At 40.8% G+C, this 20,280-nt stretch overlaps 1 long non-coding RNA gene across 1 annotated transcript in view; it reads right to left on the reverse strand.

Annotated features, from left to right (window-relative positions):
- LOC112990945 (uncharacterized) overlaps nucleotides 1-17,865 on the reverse strand; it is a 77,076-nt gene extending 59,211 nt beyond the window's left edge. The window contains exon 1 of the long non-coding RNA XR_010389054.1: nucleotides 17,766-17,865. This is a non-coding gene — a long non-coding RNA (uncharacterized LOC112990945). The remainder of the gene's footprint in view (nucleotides 1-17,765) is intronic.
- Between the last annotated feature and the right edge of the window lie 2,415 nt (nucleotides 17,866-20,280).

Genomic DNA, 20,280 nt, shown 5'->3' on the forward strand with positions numbered 1-20,280 from the left:
GACTTACAGCCCCAAATACTCTCAGCTGCTCAGTAAAGATTTATAAAGACATCTGCTTTTCAAGGACACCTGATCCCTTTTTTCTTGTGGCTACCTGCAAGAGTCCTGTGCTGCATTAAATTTTCCATTCAGAACTGGTGGCCACCTTGGGTATTGCCAAAAAGAATCAAATAAGAATTCCAGGTCTGACACAATAAACAGCTGTAATCAACAGGTTTTATTGTTATTATTGTTATTATTATTTAACTATTAGGGATTTTAGATAAGGATACTATTAGGTGCTCTGCTGAATTTCCTGCTGCAGAAGAAAAATGGCATTTTTTGCTAACATTGAGTGGTTTTATTTCTCTTGAAAATAAGGTTTCATTATCCAGAGCCTGACATTATTGAAGCTATTTGCTTTGATAAAAATACCTACTTCTATCCTTACACTGTATCTGTTCCTTCGGAATTTAGACATCACAGGTTGGAAAGTGCCTCATGAGCAGTGGCAGGCCTTATGAATAATGAAAACCACTCATTCAATATTACTGGCATGTATCATATACAAAAGATGCTAAACGTTTAGAGGGAAAACACGTCCCAGGCAACAGTAGGCAGATAGATGCAACATGGCACCCGTAAGAGGATCTCTTTTTGTCCCTTGAAGTCAAAGGAGGTCGATCAATGAGAAATCTACATTAGGAAAGGGAAGAAAGAACATCAGAGAGGTATCTGAGACTGAGAGGGATGCAGCAAGGATATGGAAGGCTCCAGGTCAAGCAGACATGGGAAACTGCTGAGAAGAGCATGGAGTGAATGCAGGCCCAACTCAGAGGTGACGCAAAGAAAGAGAATGTAAAATTTGATCTTAGCTGGGCTGAGGCCTGTTCACTCATGCATGGCCTAGAGAGGGTGACTAGAGATTAATTGTTCACTGTCTCTTCCAGCATAATAACTATGTGATATTAAGGAAACTATGAAGAGACAAGTTCAAAACAAATAAAGGGGGTGATGGTTTTTCACACATCGGGTAGTTAAGCTGTGAAACTCCTTGCTAAAGGTTGTTGTGGGTATTTGAAGTTTGTATTGATTGAAGAGAAGGCTTGATAGGTTTCTGGAGGACAAATCATCTGATGGTTGAACAGAATATAGAGAATATAGCTCAGGAAGTCTCTGAGTTTGGTTAGAGGTCAGAGAGTACTTTGAGAACATATTGCAGATGTTCATCCTGTTCTTATGCTCTTTCCCAGGCATCCCCCTTTGGCCAATATCAGCGACAGGATACTGGACTTACAGGGACCTTTGGTCTGACCCCATACAGACACTCTCATCTTCTGAATGTGAACCTCTTAGATGTTCATCATGTATTTCAGAAAACAAATAAGAAGCAGAGTAATGAAATTTAACTCATCTAAAGAACAGAATCACGAAAGAGTTGCTTAGTTGAAATGCCGGTCATTTCAGAAAGAGATCAAGCTTCATACGGCTGCATCTAATGAGTTTCCTAGGAAAGAAAATCATTTCTGAAAGGCTGACTTCTTCATGAGCCGTAGAAAAAAATTTACATCACCCAAGTGATACTATGCCTATCTTGGCTGCTGTGATTGGCTGTGACAGGTTGAAAGTTAATTAAAAAGCTTAATTGCATTTGATAAATTTCTGAGTTTCACCAGATGTTAATGCTCGTGAAATACTGATGCATAAACCAAGTCTAGTACCAAGTCATGCAGACGAAAGGACAATTACACCCTTTCTCTGCATGCGCATTCTGAGAAACTGCTTCTATTTACACAGCCTCACTTCAGGCACATATCGCAGGTGTTTATGGGTGTTCAGGAGCACTGCAGGGCTCCCCTCAGTGCTGGCTCTAACCCTCCTTTCAGGCCACCAGTAACAGAAGAATGAGCCACATTTGCGTTCCTAATTAGCATGATGTATTCATATAAAGCTGATTTATTTCAGTGTTATACTGCACAGGGCACGTTTTGCTACTGCAAGTCAAATCAAAGCACACCTTGAAGTCACAGGCAATACAGATTTACTGTACTATCACAATGCTAAACCACCACCAAACAACACCAGAGTAACTGGGCACTGATGCTACCATGGTATTGTGGTCACTGTATCAGCTACGTGCCATGCTTTGCACAATCCTCCTGCTGTGCCTCTGTCTCTGTCTCCTCCTTTCCAGAAATGGTGCCCACACTCCAGCTATTCCTTCCCTCTCTCCACCCTTTCCACTCTTTTCAGCAACTTGCTTTGTCCACAAGAAAAGTACAGCATTGTCATGAATAATCTATAAACAGAGTGTCTTGGATCCCAATGGAGTAAGTGGAGGAGGAGAGCCTCCTTCACCATAGAGGGCTGAAGGAGAAAGGAATCCCAGCCCCCCTAGCTATATCATGAGATAAGTTCCCCAGAGAGAGATACCAGTAGCAGGGAGGGAATAAAAGAGACTCTTTCTCCATCCACAGCCCTGGCAAATCCCCTAGGTCCTTTATTCAAAAATGTTGGCAGTTCTATTATACTTGATGCTCTTTGGTATCATTTGCTGTGACAGATTCTGGTGGTGTTGCCTGTCATAACTGTATGAACAATTTGCCGTTGGTCATGTTTTAGATAGGAAGCTGAAATATTCTCTCTACCTCCTCCTTCCTCCTCCTGAGTCATAGATATTACAGTTGCTTCAAAGGTCATGGAAGAAGAGTTATTCCTTCTGAAAGACTGACCTAGCTTTAAAGATCAAGACTGGCCCTTTGACACTGACATGGGACTGGAGCCATCTGATGACCATGCTGCTGCTGGGTTGCATGGCCTCAAGGCTCAGCAATTCACGCACCAAATTTTGTTCCAGTTTCCACTTGATCTTTATGATCAGCTGAGAATTGCAATAATTTAGCACATGCTGGAATGAGAAGGACCATGTCTGAGAGGACAGAGCAAAGTCTTCATACACCAGATATCAAAGAACCTCTTTTGAGTCACAGTGATTGTCTTGGACACTAGAAGTAGAGGCCTCAAGCTTGCACAGACCTATCCTATGTTCTGACTTTACAGTTAAATAAAGTTATAGTCATCGGAATTTTTTTGTCCTGTTGTCACAGGGGAGATTTTCTGAATGATCTGAAACTCTTCTTCTATATAGTTTGGGACTCTGCCCCCAAAATATCTATCACTCACCCAGTCTCAGCCTGTGACACTATGGATGAAATTCAGGTCTACAGCATGAATAACTCTTCTAAAACATAAAACACATTCCTGTCACAGGTGATGTCTCCAAAAGCAAAATGTGAGTGCTGATGTATTCATCAGTCAGCACAATTTTTTACAAAAAAAATACCAACACAAACTAGCTTTGTGTTAACATTCAGTATCAGTTAAGGCTCTGCTCCTCTCATGGCTTCATCTGGCAGACAGAAGATGCATATGCATCTGGTAAATTCTTCCTGTTCTTGGAGTTTGCCTTCTTGCAAAGGCAAACCCTGGCCCATCAGTGCTGTTTAGCTGATCTAACATGGAATTTGTGGTCCTCACATTTCCATCATGTTTTCTATATTAAGCAGTCTCCTATCTCATATAGTATTTATGAAATGAGTTTCTCTTCACTGCCACATTTAGATAGACTGAGCTGAAATACAGTTTAAACGTGATAGTGGAAGTAAGCTCTTGCTTGTATATTTCTTTTTCTGACAAGCCCTCAAAACTGTAGTTTTCATAGGTTTTATAGAGGGCATGTCTACAAGAAGTAGTCCAGACATCCTTAAAGGCCTCTGCCTGCACTGCAGAAGCCATACAGTCAAGTTGTTACGGTATGGTGCTGAGACAAGTTAGCTCAGCTCAGCTCAGCTCCCCAGCTTTCAGACAAGAGCTCAGCCAACTCTGAACATGGGCAGAGAAAACCTGTGTCTACCAGCACTCACCATCCAGAAAGACCCACCTTTAGTATTTTCTATCACTCTTCCAAATGCCAGTTTTTCCGTTTGCTTAGTACACCCATTTGGTTAGCACACCCATTAGTTGAATTCTGGATTTGGACAGTGTGCACTGATGAGGCAGGATTTTGCTCTTCATGTGTGTTTAATTATCAATGAACAAAGGATTGTTTACATCTAATTAAGACCTAAAGATATGACTGTAATGCTATTAATATTTCACGAAAAGACCTAGATTAGATTCAGACATTGTAACATTACAGTCAGAGCTGATTGAGAAAGAGTTTTCATATTATGCAAAAATGTTGAAAGAAATTCCCTTTTCCCATTCTAAACATTAAGAGTTTTCAGCAATTTGCATGAAAAGCCATAGAGAGAGAGAGAGAAATATATAGAAAAAATAGCCATTCTATGCTTTAGGGAAGGGCCTTGAACAAAATATATACGAATGTTCCACATAAAGGCTGTAACCTCAGGGTTATTCTAGGGTTGAATGTGAATGGGAAATTCTTTACCTATGGTTAGGACATTAAAGCTTTCTTTGAAGACTTGAAGACTTTTTCTTCGGTTACATTGTCAACAAATGTTTTTCAAGGTATCTGTGAAGACAAAGCAATGTTTATATCCTATAGGGCAGAGAAGGAGATGAGATAAAAAATCTGGAACCCAGAATAGATGCAGGGCCAGAACTGTGGAACGAGAGGCGAGAAGCTGGCTGTTGTCTCGTGCTTTTTCAGATACCCAAGCATATATACTGCTAGCTTGCATTTTAGACAGTTCAATTCTGGCAGGCATAGTATCTCTAATTCATTTTTTAATTTAATTTAAATTGGTTCCAATATTTTTCTCTGTCTTTTAGATAGACTGCTGTAGTTACTGCCTTGTTTTCCCATGAGAGTGTCTGCATTTTGGGGTTCAAAATACTGTAGTCTGGTAGCAAATCTGACCTGTATATGTGTGATTAGTGTTATCCATGCAAAAAAGAATTCAAAGAGCCATTTATATGAAAATTATACAAAAAGATAGCACTGTCAATCTAGGAGAGATTTTTTATTGTAGAATGTAGTCATAATAGGTATATTTACATTGTGAAAATAACTATCATTGCTATTCTGCCCAAATATCACTAGATGGCAGTAAGAGCCCCAGCAATCCATGGTCACAGCACAACTTATTAAACCAGTGCCTTAGGCTTCGTTGTGTCAATTTTTCATTAAGATTTATAAGAATTCTTTGCGAAAAGAAAAATAATTTTGAACGCTCATTTATCAAGATATGTCACATATGCATTTCTGATGTATACTGAGTTCTAATTTTCTCAGAAATTAATGTAGTAAATAAATAATTCATATATTGAGAGGATATGTATCATCCTTATATTTACTGAAAGCTGGCTATAGTTTTTATCTGTGTCTTTTCATACCTTTGATAATAAGTTGTTTTTATACCAATATAAATTCTGGTTTTCAGTAATCTATCAGATTGATTAATGGAATAATTTAACATACATGGGATCAAACTCAAACAGAAAAAGGAAAATTCTGAGCACAAGGATAAATGGCATCTTTCAAATCTTTTCCTGCAATCAGTGTGCCAGTTGCAAAGGACCCAGCTAAACAATTCTTATCTGAATCCAGATCCAAGTTTTTTTATCCCTGATCCAGATGTAGTCACCAAATGAGATTATTTGACCTTGGAAACTTTTATCTGAACCTCCCTGTAGTTGCAGAGTGCAGACAAGCTGAGACAAAGGTACAGTTCTGTTTATATCTTCTTTTGATTTTCCCAAACCAGAAATTCACTTTTTTTTTTTTTTGCTCACCCCTAACAAATCACTCTCTGGAATCTCACTGATTTAAATTAAGGAATTTGTGCCGACTTTTTGTTCATTAAATAGTAATAAACACTGACTACTTTGTGAAAGTCCCACAAAACAGTTAAGTGCTAGTGTATATAGAAGGGCATTAATAGACATTTGTCAATACTCAGTTTTTAATTATGTTTGAAATAGCTAGTGTGCAGAGAAACTTCTGAGTAACTAATAGGTGTGTGTGGGGAACATTCTTGCGGTTTAAAAGGATAGGAAAAAATTTCCCTTAAACTAGGTTGTGTGAGATGCGTTTGTTCTTCTGCAAGATGGAAATGTGGAGAATTTCCTAAGATCTTAACACACTCACTGATGTTCTGGTGGCCTTGGTCTCTCCTGCTCTGTTCCTGTGTATTTTTTCATGCTTATGGTTTATTACATGAAATATTTTAAATTTGTTTGTTGCAGGAAGTGATTTGCAGCTTCTGGTACACTGTAGCTGTGGTGTGTTCTCATGGGTCTTTCTCAATCTACCTTGATTGTTTGGGGGCCTTTCTGATTTGAACGATTACCTAAAATTGCAAGGTACCAGATTTGAACCTCACTTTTAAGGCCCTGTTCCTACTTTCACTCACTATAGATAATACTATAAAATTATTATACTGCAACTTTGGGAATCATTTTTGATAAAAATAATAATAAAAAGATCTCCCTTACAAATGACGCAAAACTCCATTTTGCTGAAAACTCACTATCCCCGCATCCCATGAACTGGAATGACCCCACATCCCTAAATTGTGGCTCAAAGATCTCCTGAAGACTTCGATTATGATGAGGGTACAGAGACAAAATTCACAAAGTAGGTTTTCTTACTTTAAAAAGATGTGCAAGCTTGGTTTTATTTACAGTGGGTGTCAGAAAGAGCATATTGCATGGGTGTTGCAGAGGTGTAACCTAGTTCAGAGTTCCCTATCCCACATACAGACTCTCCTAGACCCATGGTGGTTACAGCTCTGAACAACCTCAGAAATCTTTGCTATAGGCTTGTGCAGGGAGAGAAGAGTTTGGGAGCTGGAGGAACAGGGCAGTATTCCATTGTTATGGTAATAAGTATCTCAACATATATTCTCCAAGAAAATGATAACCTATGGGAAAAAACCTATCCCAAAATAGGTTTTTTCATGGGAAAGTTCAACTGATAAAGGATACTGCTTGCCCTAACTTCCTGCCAGGTGTCTAATGGAAACTATATTAAAATATTTATGTTTATTATATGAAAATAATTAGCATTACTGAAGTGAGAAAGTGACTTTGCCCTGTGAGGCATTGCTGAATATTATAGACCTATTACAGAAAATCTCACGTTAGGTTTTGAACATGACAGTGCCTATGAATATTTTAGTCTCTCCACATCATGAAGGGTATATTTTTGAGTGTGGAGTGCAAAGGAGGTAGTTCTTAGCCCTTTGAAGAGATGAGACTTACTTCCCTCTAGCAATAGAAGATAAATTAACTCTGTCTCTGTCGTAACTTCCTGCTTCCCTGCTGTTACAGCAAATTGTTTTATACTTAAATTCAATTCAAAATACGTACTGCATATACGGCCATACACATAAGTATCACCTTATTGGTGACAAGTGAAGCATTCATAAAATGAGAGACACCCCTTTACAAGCAGCTCTCATATGACTATAACATCTGCAAGGAGAAAAATAAAAAAGAATTTGAAGTTCCCACGAGACAAAGAAATTACAAGGAAAAGCCCTAAAATGTAATTTCATTACTTATCCTGTAACTTGCCAAGCACCTGTCAGCTCTACAATACCAACTTCTGCAGAGGTTGAGTGAATTTGGCATTCTGAAGTATTCAGCTTGTTTCAGGATAGTACCTTCCTGAGCCTGATACTCTGTACGAATAGATAAAATCACCAGTGATTGTAACTTCTGAAAAGAAATATTGCTTTCCATTGTATCTAGATCTTATCACCTGAAGTGGGTGTAATCTTCAAAGATGCAAGTGGCTGTAATCAGATTGGAATGTGCATTGTGCAATTCTTGAACCAGACTTGCAGCACTGACCTTTAGTTAAATTACATTAATGAAGTCATAAAAACTGTCTGAATTAATAGAAAATGATTATATGTAGTCATATGAAAATCCTGAACTGGGAAAGCTTTTCCTTGTCAGCCTTTCTCTCTCATAATTAATCATTCATGCAAACATTCAAAGCAACTTCTGTTAAGGAGCTCATATTAATAACCAAAAAGCACCAAAGACACAAAGCAGATACAAAACAAAAAGGTTTTTTTTCCCAGATAGTATGAGCTACTGTCTCTGTTTTTTTCCTCCATGTAGGACTCCTAAGTCCTGCTCATAGCTTTTGCTGTGAACTTGAGATTCCACTCTTATCCTCAAAAATGGAGGATCCTGTTTTTATCAGGAAAAGATTAGCAAATGCATATTTGAATCTCGCCATTTTTATTAAAAGTCACAAATATTTTACACACAGGCAAAGTCTGACCAGTATATTTTGGAGGACAGGAGTAGTACAGTCAAAAGTCAGCTAGTGAAACTTTTGGAACTATCTCCTCCCCCATAGCTGCTGTTAGAGCCACTCCCAGTCTCTCTTTATGATTTCAGCTAATCCTTAGAACCCACATGCTATTTATAATTGTACTTGATTTTATTATTGAACAAAATGTAATATCATTAATGCAATGCTAAGGATTAACAACTGTTCCCAGTAGTATTTTATTTGTCCTTTTCAATAAGAAAAGTTTGTTCTGTTCCATAAGAAATACTTCCCTAGTAATACTTGATGAAACTTTTCCCATTAGGCTTAGAAAGACCAAGATACTATCCAGTGGGTTTTATTTCTGCATATTTTAACAAAACCTTTGGTGAATTCTTTGTTCCGCTGAAGCAAGTGGTAAAACTCCACATGGTTTCTTTGGGGACAGAACATGAGCACATATGTTTGTTTATTTTGCATACAGTAGGCTTTTTCCCAGGATCAGACTTGCAAATGTGCCAGCAGCCAATAAACACAGGCAGCTGTTTCTTTCTTTGTTGATGCTGAATTTTCTTTTTATCTTTTTATCTGCTCACATCTTTGTATTTGGACCCTTGTATTAGCTCAAATGCTATTTACGATCCTGAGAAATAGTAGTTTCTACTTCTGTACCATCCGGTTCGCCTACTCAAAAAAGAACAGCACATGTGCTCCTCTTTTTCTTTCCTGCTTGTACATGACTAAACAAGTCTGAACTTTTTATAATAAAGAGAAGCATTTAAGAAAAAATCACACACAATGTATCAAGATGTGAGCCAAGGAACTTTCTGCAGAGGGGAATTATTCTCAGTACTATAACTGTTGGGCTGAATCAACTGCCTCCATGCAAGAGAGCAGTCTACCTCCTGGAGAAGTGAGCTCACTGAACAGGTAGTTCTCCAGGCTAGTCCTTCAGAAACCTCTCCTCCCTCTGATACTTACATGCCTTATTCAGGTCACCAATAAAATGCCTCAAGCTGTCCTGGCCTTCCAGAGGTTGTCATGACTGGAAAAGGAGATGCTGGTATCTTCATTATTCTTCTCCCTGAAGGGATTTGTACTACCTGCTTAGTGCCGAACTTCACATCTCATCTTCTGAAGGTTATACCTGTTAACAGTTGCCAAATCCAGTAGCCTACCAAAGGTGAGGCTGCTGCAACTTCATGTCTCTAGGTCCAGCCATTAGTGAGGCTGAGCATGTATTCTCAATATACACACACACAAACATGTACACAATACATATGTACATATATACATGGCTGGCCACCCAGACAGAAAACACAGCACTCAAGCAAACACACACAGCACAAATGGCCTGATCCTGATCCCCTCTGGCTGATTAGGATGAAAACCTTATAGTGGAAAATATATAAATATATACACACAGCTCTGATATGGATTCCTCCCTTAGACGCTCAGTCTATCCAATAGCTGGTCTGGAGGTCCTCAGTCTCCCCAGCTGCTGGCACCTGGACATACAAGCCCTTGCAGCCTGCAGCCCCACTTAAGCTGCTGATACTCAGACCCCCTTGTACACATGCACCCACACACACTGGATCCCTCTAGTAACCGGCCTTATACATCCAGTCTGCCCAGTAGCTGCCCCTGGATCCCCTGGTCGCCCAGCTGCCTCATGTACAGACACACACACACACACACATGCACACATATAGATCTCTCCAGCAGCTGGTTCAGACCTACAGTGCCCCCAGGAGCTGACCCCCCCACCCCACGGTCTCTCCTGTAGCTGGTTTGAACCCCTTGGTTCCTCCAATAGTCATCTCCCAGGCCCCCTTTTCTCTCCAGGATCTGCCACAGATTTATGGCCACTCTAACACCTGGCTCACAAGCCTCTGGTCCTACTTGCCACCTGGTCCGTCTTGAAGTTTGCTGGTGATTACCTCCTGACATATACATCCACACACACACACAGTACACACAGTACACACACACTCCAGTCTCTCCAGTTGCTGGCACCACGGACACATGAGCCCATATGACCTGTGGTCCAACTCCAATTGCTGGCACTTAGACATCCATACACACAGAGGCCCACAGAACAGAGAGCCTCTCACCAATGAAACTAGTTAGAAATGGAGAGTAATAAGGAGACGGAACAGACTGTGCTGGTCAGGTGCAGGGCATGGTCAGAAAAGCATACTAACCAGCAGCCAGTTTACACATGACTGGTCCCTTTTATCCCCTTTCCCCTCTATTCTCCCATGCTTTTTCCTCCCCAAACCACCCTAATCGCTCCCTTTCCCTGCTTTTGGGAGGCCAGGTCTCAGGCTTCCAGGTGAGTGTCTGAATCCTTAGATCACAGAGTCAGTCTCACATTTGCAATCTCTATCTGTCCCACTCACTGCTTTGATGAACCACAACCTTCAGCACAGCATAGGTCACTGTACACACAGCAAGTCTGGAGGTCCTTCTGAGAGTTTAGACTTGCAGCTTCCAATCCCCTTCAGCAGGGGAAGAAACTGAATCTAAATTTTTTCTTCTTGAATGCTAACCCTTGAACTTCTCCACAAAAGGAAGAAAACTACCACTACCATCACATTATCTGTTTGGCAGAGACATATCTAGTCATTACATAAACACCTACTAGGTCAGCTCCCAGGTTGAGAAACCTTAATTTATAAATCATTATGGTGCTTAATGTGAAATAGTTACTGAGCTGGTGTAACTGTCGAAACTTAGGGGGAAAAACCTCCAAGCATCTTGGTAATTTTTACAGTGGAAAAATGAATACCTGTGGACTTAAAACATCTTGAGGGTTAGAGGGCAATTTTTCAAAAGCTAGATTTTGAGTATCTACTTACAAGGAAATTTGGGGCTAAGTGACTCAGCCTACATTTCTGTATCCATAAAGCCTATCTGGCACCTACATTTATTGTATGTCTAGCTTTTAATCATGACAGTTCTCTGGACCTTTTCCTTGGAATAAATCCTTATCCTTGGAATCTAAATTTAGGCTCCCAAGCACATGCAGAAATGCCCTAATCAGAGCTGCCAGGCCTGTGAGCTTTCAAACACCCATCTAGCACACATGCATACACATCTCCAAAGAGTGCAGATAAAAACCAGTGTGTCTGGCATTCGTTCCAAGAGACAAACGCAGTCAGCTTCAGACCATGAGTCATGCAGTGAGTCATGCACCTGAACAGGGATATCAGCTGTGTTTCTAGACTACTGAATTTCAGCATAAGAAGCTTAAAATATTTTCATGTTATTTTATTACAAGAGAAATAAATTCAACACTTCCAGCTAAAATGCTTCCACTTTTTCTTCTGTAGCTTTGCAATCCAATGTGATAATCTTTTCTAAATGACATCATTTCTTTTACAAAAATATAAGAAGAATAATCTTTTATTACTTGATTAATTTATAGCTTTACCTTTTTTTTGGCTGTGTGGGTATGAAAGAGCATGTGAAGAAAATAAGTTTTATTTTGGATAGCAAATCAAAATTTTTGTCACCAGAAGAAAAATATCTGGGTGTCTCCTTGGAAAGAATAAGTGATCCTAGAAATTCCACTCCAAGGGATTGATATCAAAAATATCCCCAACAAATGTTAGCTAGCAGTCTGCATTATTTCTTCTAGCCAAGGTTTCCAGTGCTCTTTGCAGATGTTATTTGTTAAGTTTCCTCACAGCCTTATAAGGAAGACAAGCATTACTTTCCTCACTTTCTGTATAAATAAATGGGAATGATAAAGGTTGAATGACATCAAGTCACACAGGAAAGCTTCAGTCCTAAAATACTGCAGTATTCTGCAACCGCACCCCTGGAAGCAAGGGCTGGTATCAGAGGATCTCAGTGCTATAGCTGAAATGTATGAAATGACCTGTCTTTGAATTTCATCATCAACATAAAATGCTATCTTTCCTTCTACAGAAAGCAAACCTGTGTAATTAGCCTGGGGTTCATTTATCATGTATTTTGAAGAAACAGAAGGCAGAGAAGATGAACCTTCCTTTCCTATTAACCAGCCTAGGAAAGGTACAACTGGGAGTGTCACAAAAGTGCCTAAGTTCTGAGCACTAAGACACAAGATTATTTCACTTGTGGCTTAACAAGTTACTAGTACTTGATTGGAAATTCTATTATGCCACTGGTAATGTGATGTAAAACTGTCAGCTCAGACTTCAGTCTAGGTTAATGAAAGAAAAATGTCTTCCACAGCATTTGCCACAGGGTAGGAGAGAGCATGGGGAAAGAGCGAGCACCTAGGCAGTCACCCTGCCTCAGCTGACATGCAGTAATTTATTAAGCTGCAGTAACCCACCAGTGTGCCTGGGCCGTTAGAGACAGAACAATGGATCACCCTAATTAAAATGCAGCTCTAGAAGCTGCCGTTCAAGAGTAATGGTGTGTGCAATGCTGGCTTGATTCTGTTTCGTACAGGAGGGAGAGGAGATGGATTTTGCACAGTCAGGAGTTCACTCTGCATTTGAAGAAGTAATATTAATGATGGGGCTCTTGGAAACAGAGAAGCAAGTGCAAAACTTTCCTTGTAGGATAGGAAGAAATTATATCATCAGTGCTGAATAAAAGCTTATGTGCTAGAGGGGTTTATTTTTAGTGGGTAATTTCCATGTTATTTCTACATTAAGTTGTATCTATTGTAATGTATTACAAGAACTTATCTAGTGCTAATTTTGTAGTTGTGTTTTTGTTCAGAAAATAAGCACTGACATTTGGCTAGCAGCGGGTGGGTCCCCTATGTGCCACCTCCATTCAAGACTGCTTCTAGGTACAGGTGAGGGCAGGGAACTGCTGGGACAGGGAGGCGAAAAGGAAAGAGTCTAACAGTCCTCTTAGTTGTTTTGCCTGGTCTGGAGCTGCGAAAGGCCAAGTTGGCTATTGCTGTTGCTGTTGTCAGTGGGAGGGCTAGGGTTTGTGAGATGGCAGCCTTTGCTGGACAAGTGACCCCTGACACATGTGTAATCACCTCTCTGTCCCTCCTTTCCCCTTAGATGGTGCAGGGACTGAAAGTCCAGCTTCACTGGGCTTTTCCCCCAGCTATCCATCCCATCCTCCTATCTTCTTCATCTTATTTGTGGGAGAAATCACCAGGGCCTACCACCTCATTCTGGGGTGGCAAAAGTCAGTTTTGGTTACACTTAGTTGAATGTGCTTGGTGCCTCATGCACTGTTCTCCACAGCTGCTGTGACTGCTGCGCACCATCCCAGTCTGCAAACCTTCCCAAACTGAGCTAGTGATCAGGATGAAAGACGACTTCAATCTCCCCTGCACTTTGCTTTGATTTCTAGAAAGTGAAGAAACTTGTTTTGGAACACAGTATAAATAAGTGCCTAATAAACCAGAAGGTAAAGACAGATACTACAGTGAAGGAGAAATAATGGCTCCACTTCATGTTCTTTCTCCTGTGTATCCTCCTATATATCCTATAATCTACAGAAATTGTCCTGTGTAAGGAGGAGGTGATCAGGGTGTTTTGGAGAAGCAGGACATGTTGAGGAACTGCATACAGCATGCATCTTTGCTGCCTAGCAACTGAAAACCAGTCTGGAAGTAGCATTGTACTATAAAGTATAACTCTTCTGGTTCCTGTGCTAACAGGATGGGTATTAGAGGAGAGTGCAAGTAGGACTTATCCTAGGGTGAGTTCTCAGGAAATTATTCAACCAGAAATAGTCAGGGGCCCAAGTTATCCAAAACTAGCACTTTGCAAAACTTTCTCATTCAACTTAAAATTTTTCTTCTTTTGGACGATTATCTACCAGTGTATTTTGCTCTGCGATAGTGATTTTTAAGTAAAGTATTACTGTAAAGTTCAATAATCATTCATCCAAAGGCCTTTGACAGAAATCTGTTTCAGCCTTTGCGCTCTAACTGATAAACAAAGTAATCCAAAAGCCCAGAAATAGATTAAAACCATCAGTTGTTGGAACTTTACCCTCCCAAGGTGAAAATTAGTCTGGTAAGCCACTACCTTGTGCCACTTATCTTTTTCATCTTCCCTGTTGCCCAACATAGTACTGGACAGTTATATCATTAACACTCACAGACAAAACACCAGAAGGTGAATGTATTTTAACGGATTTTGGAGGCATCCTTGAACTAGAGGCATAAAGAAGCAGATGAGATATTGAAATGCACCCTGAATTTAAAAGGACACTTTTTTTAATTTTAGGTCTTCATGGCCAGCATCGTGTGGACAATTCAATAAAAGATACCCCAAAGAAACATCTCATATATGGAAAGAAAAATAAAGCCAGCCACAGAGACAAGAAAGCAGCAGTCCTATGAAGGCAAACTCCTTCCATTTCAAAACTCCTGCTCCTCCCAGGAGTTCCAGCATTGCCACTGCCCATAGTGGTGGTACAGATATGCCTGCCTGTCTTTGCATAAGAAGTTATTTAATTTTCACTTCAGACTAGGTGTTGAAATAACATAGGCAGCCTCAGAATGAAAGGGAAAGACCAGAAATGGAGTAATAATAGCATTTGACTAAATAAAACCCAGCGAGTCACCGTTCTTCACTTTGTGTCTTCCTGGCATCTTGCCTGACAAGAATTAAGGTCACACTGCTTACAGTGAAAGGAAGTCAGGGTGTTCTTTGCAAAAGCAGATCTGAGGAGATTTTTGTTTTGCTTCTCTGCGGGTCATCTGCAATATAAATTTCACCCTGGTAGCTGAGGTAGTGCTGACCACAATTCTTCCTTGTTCTTATTTGCAGCTAGCTTTTTGTCCAGCGCCCACTTGCGAACAGTGAACATCAGCAAAGGACTCTGTGTGCATAGATTAGGCTGTATGTAAACTAGGCCCTTCTGGGTGGTGTGTATGTCTTGTCAACAGTTTTCAAAAGGACGTTCAGTCAGAGCAAGCAATTGCCAAGTGAATAATTAGTGTGTCAGCCAGGCCACTCTGGAAAAGCAGGTTTCCAAAGCAAATTTGGCCTGATCTGCAGCATTAGGACACGACTTTGCCCTAAGCCATGTCTGGAGTAGCCAAATTGTTCTGGAAAATGTATGAGCCAGAGCTCTTCACTGGAAAGAGGCATAGGGAAAAGGTGAACTGCCACACTCAGCTCTTCCTCCCTGCTGGGCAGTCACCTTCCCAACTCTGTGTTTGCCTATGAGACACAGAGATGCTTTGTCTGGGACATGTCACCTATAAAGCCAAAAACATTAGCTCACAGTTTTGCCACCACTAGTCTCATGGCAGCTAGTAGAGATTATTTATTTCCATCTCGGAAATGTGTCATTAAAAAGGTGTCAACTCACCCTCACACATCCACTCACATAAATGAACTCCTAGCAATTGCACCGCACAGCCCTTCAGACGGTGTTGTCAGCCAGTGCTCTGTACTCTGCTGGCCTTTGCTCTCTGCCTAGCAAGGACTGACAGAGACATCTAGCCTATGTTGGATGGTTCAGTGGGTTTGCAACACATTGCAAGGGCAGGTTCAGTTTCTCTGACTTTGGCCATAACTCCCTCATAATCAATTAGTGTAATTGAGCCTGTCTGTCTGTCCCTGAGACAGCTTTGTCTGGATAGAACCCCATATTCCCCTCCAATTCACATCATTTGATGTAAATTTATTACTGTGAAAATCTCTTCTGAATTTGAAACCCCTGAGTACTGAGGGCCAAATTTTGCAAAGTGAGGGCAAATGAGGACATTTTAGCAAGCCCTAAACAGAAGATCAAGTTCACAGTTTTCCTCTGAAGGGATCCTTGGCTTGTGGTTGAATGATTTTGGATACTAATATGCTAAAAATAATGTGATGTCTTGCATTTCACTGATAAGATTGTTGTTGTACAGATAATACTTCAGGATGCGTGAGAGAATGTGGTTTAGCAGGTCATGACCTTGAGGGATTTTTTTAGCAGAAGATAACTTTTATAAGACCAAGAATCAATTAATAAAATACTTATTCCTCAGGCCCTTTTGCATTTAGAACACCCAAAGGCACACTGACACTGTTTGGTAATTTATTATTCTGTGAGCAGAATTTTGCATCATGCTTAAGTCTAAATTAGTTCACAGCATCCTATTATCGTTCATATCTTTTAGGCATTTACTGTGTGATTAACTCTAATGTTCCATGAGAGAGAACGTGCCTCATGCCAAAGGTCACCGGTGCAGTATCCAGACTCTGTAGGAGTAATCTGACAACCAGCATTTCACACCAGTGATGCACTTCATTTATTGCTGTATGAATCAACCAGTTCCACTGCAGAAAAGAGGTAAAAGGCTCTGTGATAATTACGTGAAAATTTCCTAAAATAAAGATAAGAGCAGCCCTAAAGGCTAAAGTTACAGATGGAGAGAGCTCTCTGGTGCCACCTGCAGAGAACACACTGGAAGGAACTGAATGCCCAGGCAGCTTTTGCATGACTTTTGGCCAGAACAAGCAGTGTAGGTTTTGGCTAGAATTCATTTAAATGCCTGGTGTGAAGCTAGCGAGCCTTCTTGTCTGAGCCAGTGTGGTCCTACTGGCAACCTGTAGCCAAATCTGGCACACAGGACCCATCTGGTTTCTTCCCTGGAGGAGACCATATCGCAATTCAAGCAATGATTGAATAGACAAATGCCTTCTCCCAAGGCTGTGAATGAACTGACACAGAGGTGCTGCTACTTCTGATAGGCTAAGCGAGTAGGCAGACTTTCCAGTATTGCTGCCTTCACCCATTTCCCCCTCAATAATTATAGCAGCAGCAGAGCTCTAGGAGACAGGCAGAGTTCAGCAGACACTGCTTGTGACAGCAAGAGGTTGAGGTAGCAACAGCTACTACTTCCAGAAGGTGAGACTGGCTGATGAAAGAAGGGGAACATGCCAAAAAAATGGTTAGCCTTTAACGTGCCCTGAGTGAACACACTGCCTTATCCACACTTCAGTTCAGGGACCTGGGCTAGTGCAAGGCTTGAGATTTCTTCACAAGGGGAAGGATATCTTTGGTGCTCAAACATTTCTCAAGTGTACTGACAGAGCTGAAATTCAGATTTTGGCCTGACAAGTCTTCTCTCCTTCATCCAGACTCTTTTGAACTGAAATCACCCTGGCCATGGAGTGAGTGCCTTCCTGCCTGAACATGGCATTGCCTTGAGAAAGGGCAGGGCCATTACTCCAAACCCACAGACAACAGTAACGGCAAGAGCAAAGAAAGAGAATTCCTTCACTTAACACCACACACGAAACTGAACTTACTGGGGTAGCTAAAAGAGTCTGTACTGAGCTGAACAATCACACAGGCAGTACAACACTGACAGGTAAATGAAAACATAGAAACACCATCACTGCTGCCAGTGATGAGGATGCAGCTACAGGTGAGAGTACCTAGTCAGGAGTGTCTCTAACACTCCTTTACAGAAAGTGGTCAAAGGTAAGCTGAAAAGGGGTCTGCCTGAAAATATCCCTGGGCCTGGAAACGTTACTAACCACTGATAGCCATCAGAGGGCAAAAAGGAGAATAAAATCAAAGTCAAAGGAACCCTTATTAGTGAGAATGTTTTACTTACCTTTCACATGCACTGATTGTTTAAATTCTTTCCAAGTTTTCCTCAGGTAATGAAGGATTCTCTGTCCCCTTAGCAAAGTGTTCAAGTCATCAGTGATGAAACGCTTTCTGTTAAACCTGGTTAGGGAGGCATTTGGTTTTCTTAGGTTTTGGGGTTAAATTTGGCTCAGTTGTGGTTTATATGTTTACTGAGACTTTGAATCCTGCCCTCACTTGTGGGATTCAAAGCTGACAGCTGCTTCAGCAAAGCATGAGATAACAACATTTTCTCCTGTTCTTCTTTCTCCACACTTTTGTGTTTGCTTTTGTAGATTAGCTAGTGCGTCAGGAAGCTGTAGAATGACCTCACTCATACACTCCTAAGCAATAAGGAAACCTATCCCTTTCTAAGTAATTCCTCTAAGGGTGTTTCATTTGCGTTAGTAACACCAAGAGAACATGGGAAACATGAAAGTCTCACCTTTTGCGTTTCTCAGGATTATGGCTGAAGAACAATTATGGCTGAAAAGCTTTTTTTCTAACGTTATGTATGGTCATGGTGTCTGGCCACTCCATAAATGCTCTTAGGGAACAGTATGGCATTTGTGGAAAAAATAATGTCAAGTTCAAGTGTTTATTTTCCAAAGAGATCATATAATAGTGTTCTTTCATAATAACTGTTTCTATTGTACTAGATGACAGATGGAGAATTAATCAGCTTATCTGATTGTCTTGTGTGCTACAGTGACATTTTCTCACGCTACTGCTATTGATCTGTTGCCATGCCATTAGCTTACAGAGTTGACTTATGGTACACTTTGGACATAGGAAAATCAGTTACTGCACAAAAGTGCCCTCTATTTTTATTATGTTAGAACTAAATTCTCAAGGGTTAGGATTAGGAAAAGATAATGCAAAGTGTAAGTACAGTATATTCTAACTTTAACAATATTTACAGTTCTCAGCAAAGAATGATGCAGTTTCGTTATTGACATCAAGTACCTCTGACAGTCCATCGTTAGTCCCTGCTTCAGCAGTCACAAGCAGTAAGATGGTCTGGTGAAGAATTTTTTTTACACAGCCTATCTTGTGGCAAAAAAAGGTAGGAAGGAAAAAAGGAAACACAGAGCCTCAGAAATTTTCCAAATTCTGTATAGTTCAGCTTCTTTTTTGCTCTCATATTTCAAATCTGCATATTCTCATTGAAGTCAAAAATAAAAATTCCACTGCTATCCCAGGAACATGATCAATCCCCATAGCTCACATTTTGACAACGACCTAAATAAACACAAGGTTTTTCATAGGCAGAATTGTCTCTAGGAAGAGACAAAGTAGGCAACTGCAAAATAATCTACACTGGCTCAGCAGTGGTGGCAAAGTGGCTCTGCTTGGTCCCATCTGTTCTGACTGGTCCAGGGCTTAAACACCAACCAAGCCCAGTGGCCCCAGTAATACCCAGCTATGTGCCACTGCCTGCACATCTGGCCTTGCTCTGTGCTTGCCTCTCTGTGTTGTAGGAAAGAGCAGCCACGCTGCAAGAAGGCTTCCCAAACAGTGGGGTGCAAGCAAAGAGGAGAGCTAGCGGTGGGCAGGACTGCCTTGTCTCACCATTTGCGTGGTCAGCGGCATGGTATTGCCTCAGTAAGGCTGTGCGCAGGGGATGGGAGGGAAAAGAGGGGCAGACGCTTGCTCGGTGTGGGTATGGAGCTGGCAGATCCATTATTGCCTGCTGCTGAGAAGGGGATTTGCTCAGCCTCAGAGCCCTGCGCTGTTCATGGAAGATGAAGCTTTAGCAAGCTGCTCTGATGCTCTCATGAAATTGACTTTTTATGACCAAAGATGAGGACAAAATAATGTATTTAATCTTCATCATCTGTGAAGCAGAAAAAAAACAGATCCATGTGCTGTGCTGAGGACACTGAGCCTACCTTGCTCACTGGGGCTCTAGGCTGGAATGAATGAAACAGCTCTGTGTAATGCAATGTAAGGGACTACCAAAGTGAGCCCTCTGACAAGACCAAGAGGAAGCCTTGGGTTCCTGGGTTATGTCTGCACCAGATGAACACAGCACACTTGAATCATCATTTTTCTACGCCTTCAGCTGTCATTAATACCAATATGAAGTGACTGATAATTGCTAGTGGGTCAGTTTACATTCATTTTGCACATAAGAAAAACAACCAGTGCAAAGTGCACTGCAGTGGTGAATCCAATGCAAGATAGAAAATCCGAGATGTGACTGAAAGTTCTGTTGAAAAGTTAAATAAAAAAGATTCTACTTAAACTCCAGATTATCTCTCTTAGCTGGATACACACATCACAGCACATATTTTAGGAAGAGATTACAGTCTGGCTCTTAATTTAGATACGAGCTGTCAATATAAAATTTACTAAAACCTTCTTGAATACGGCCTGTATTTCAGGAGTCACAGATGTTTTGTGGGCATCTCAGGTAAGGCCTGAGTTGCCAAATGAATGTTGCCAACAAACAGGCTTTATTCTTGACTGTCTTCTGCCTGTTGCGGTCAGTTACTGAC

Source organism: Dromaius novaehollandiae, chromosome 1, assembly GCF_036370855.1.
Source record: "Dromaius novaehollandiae isolate bDroNov1 chromosome 1, bDroNov1.hap1, whole genome shotgun sequence".
Lineage (NCBI taxonomy): Eukaryota > Metazoa > Chordata > Aves > Casuariiformes > Dromaiidae > Dromaius > Dromaius novaehollandiae.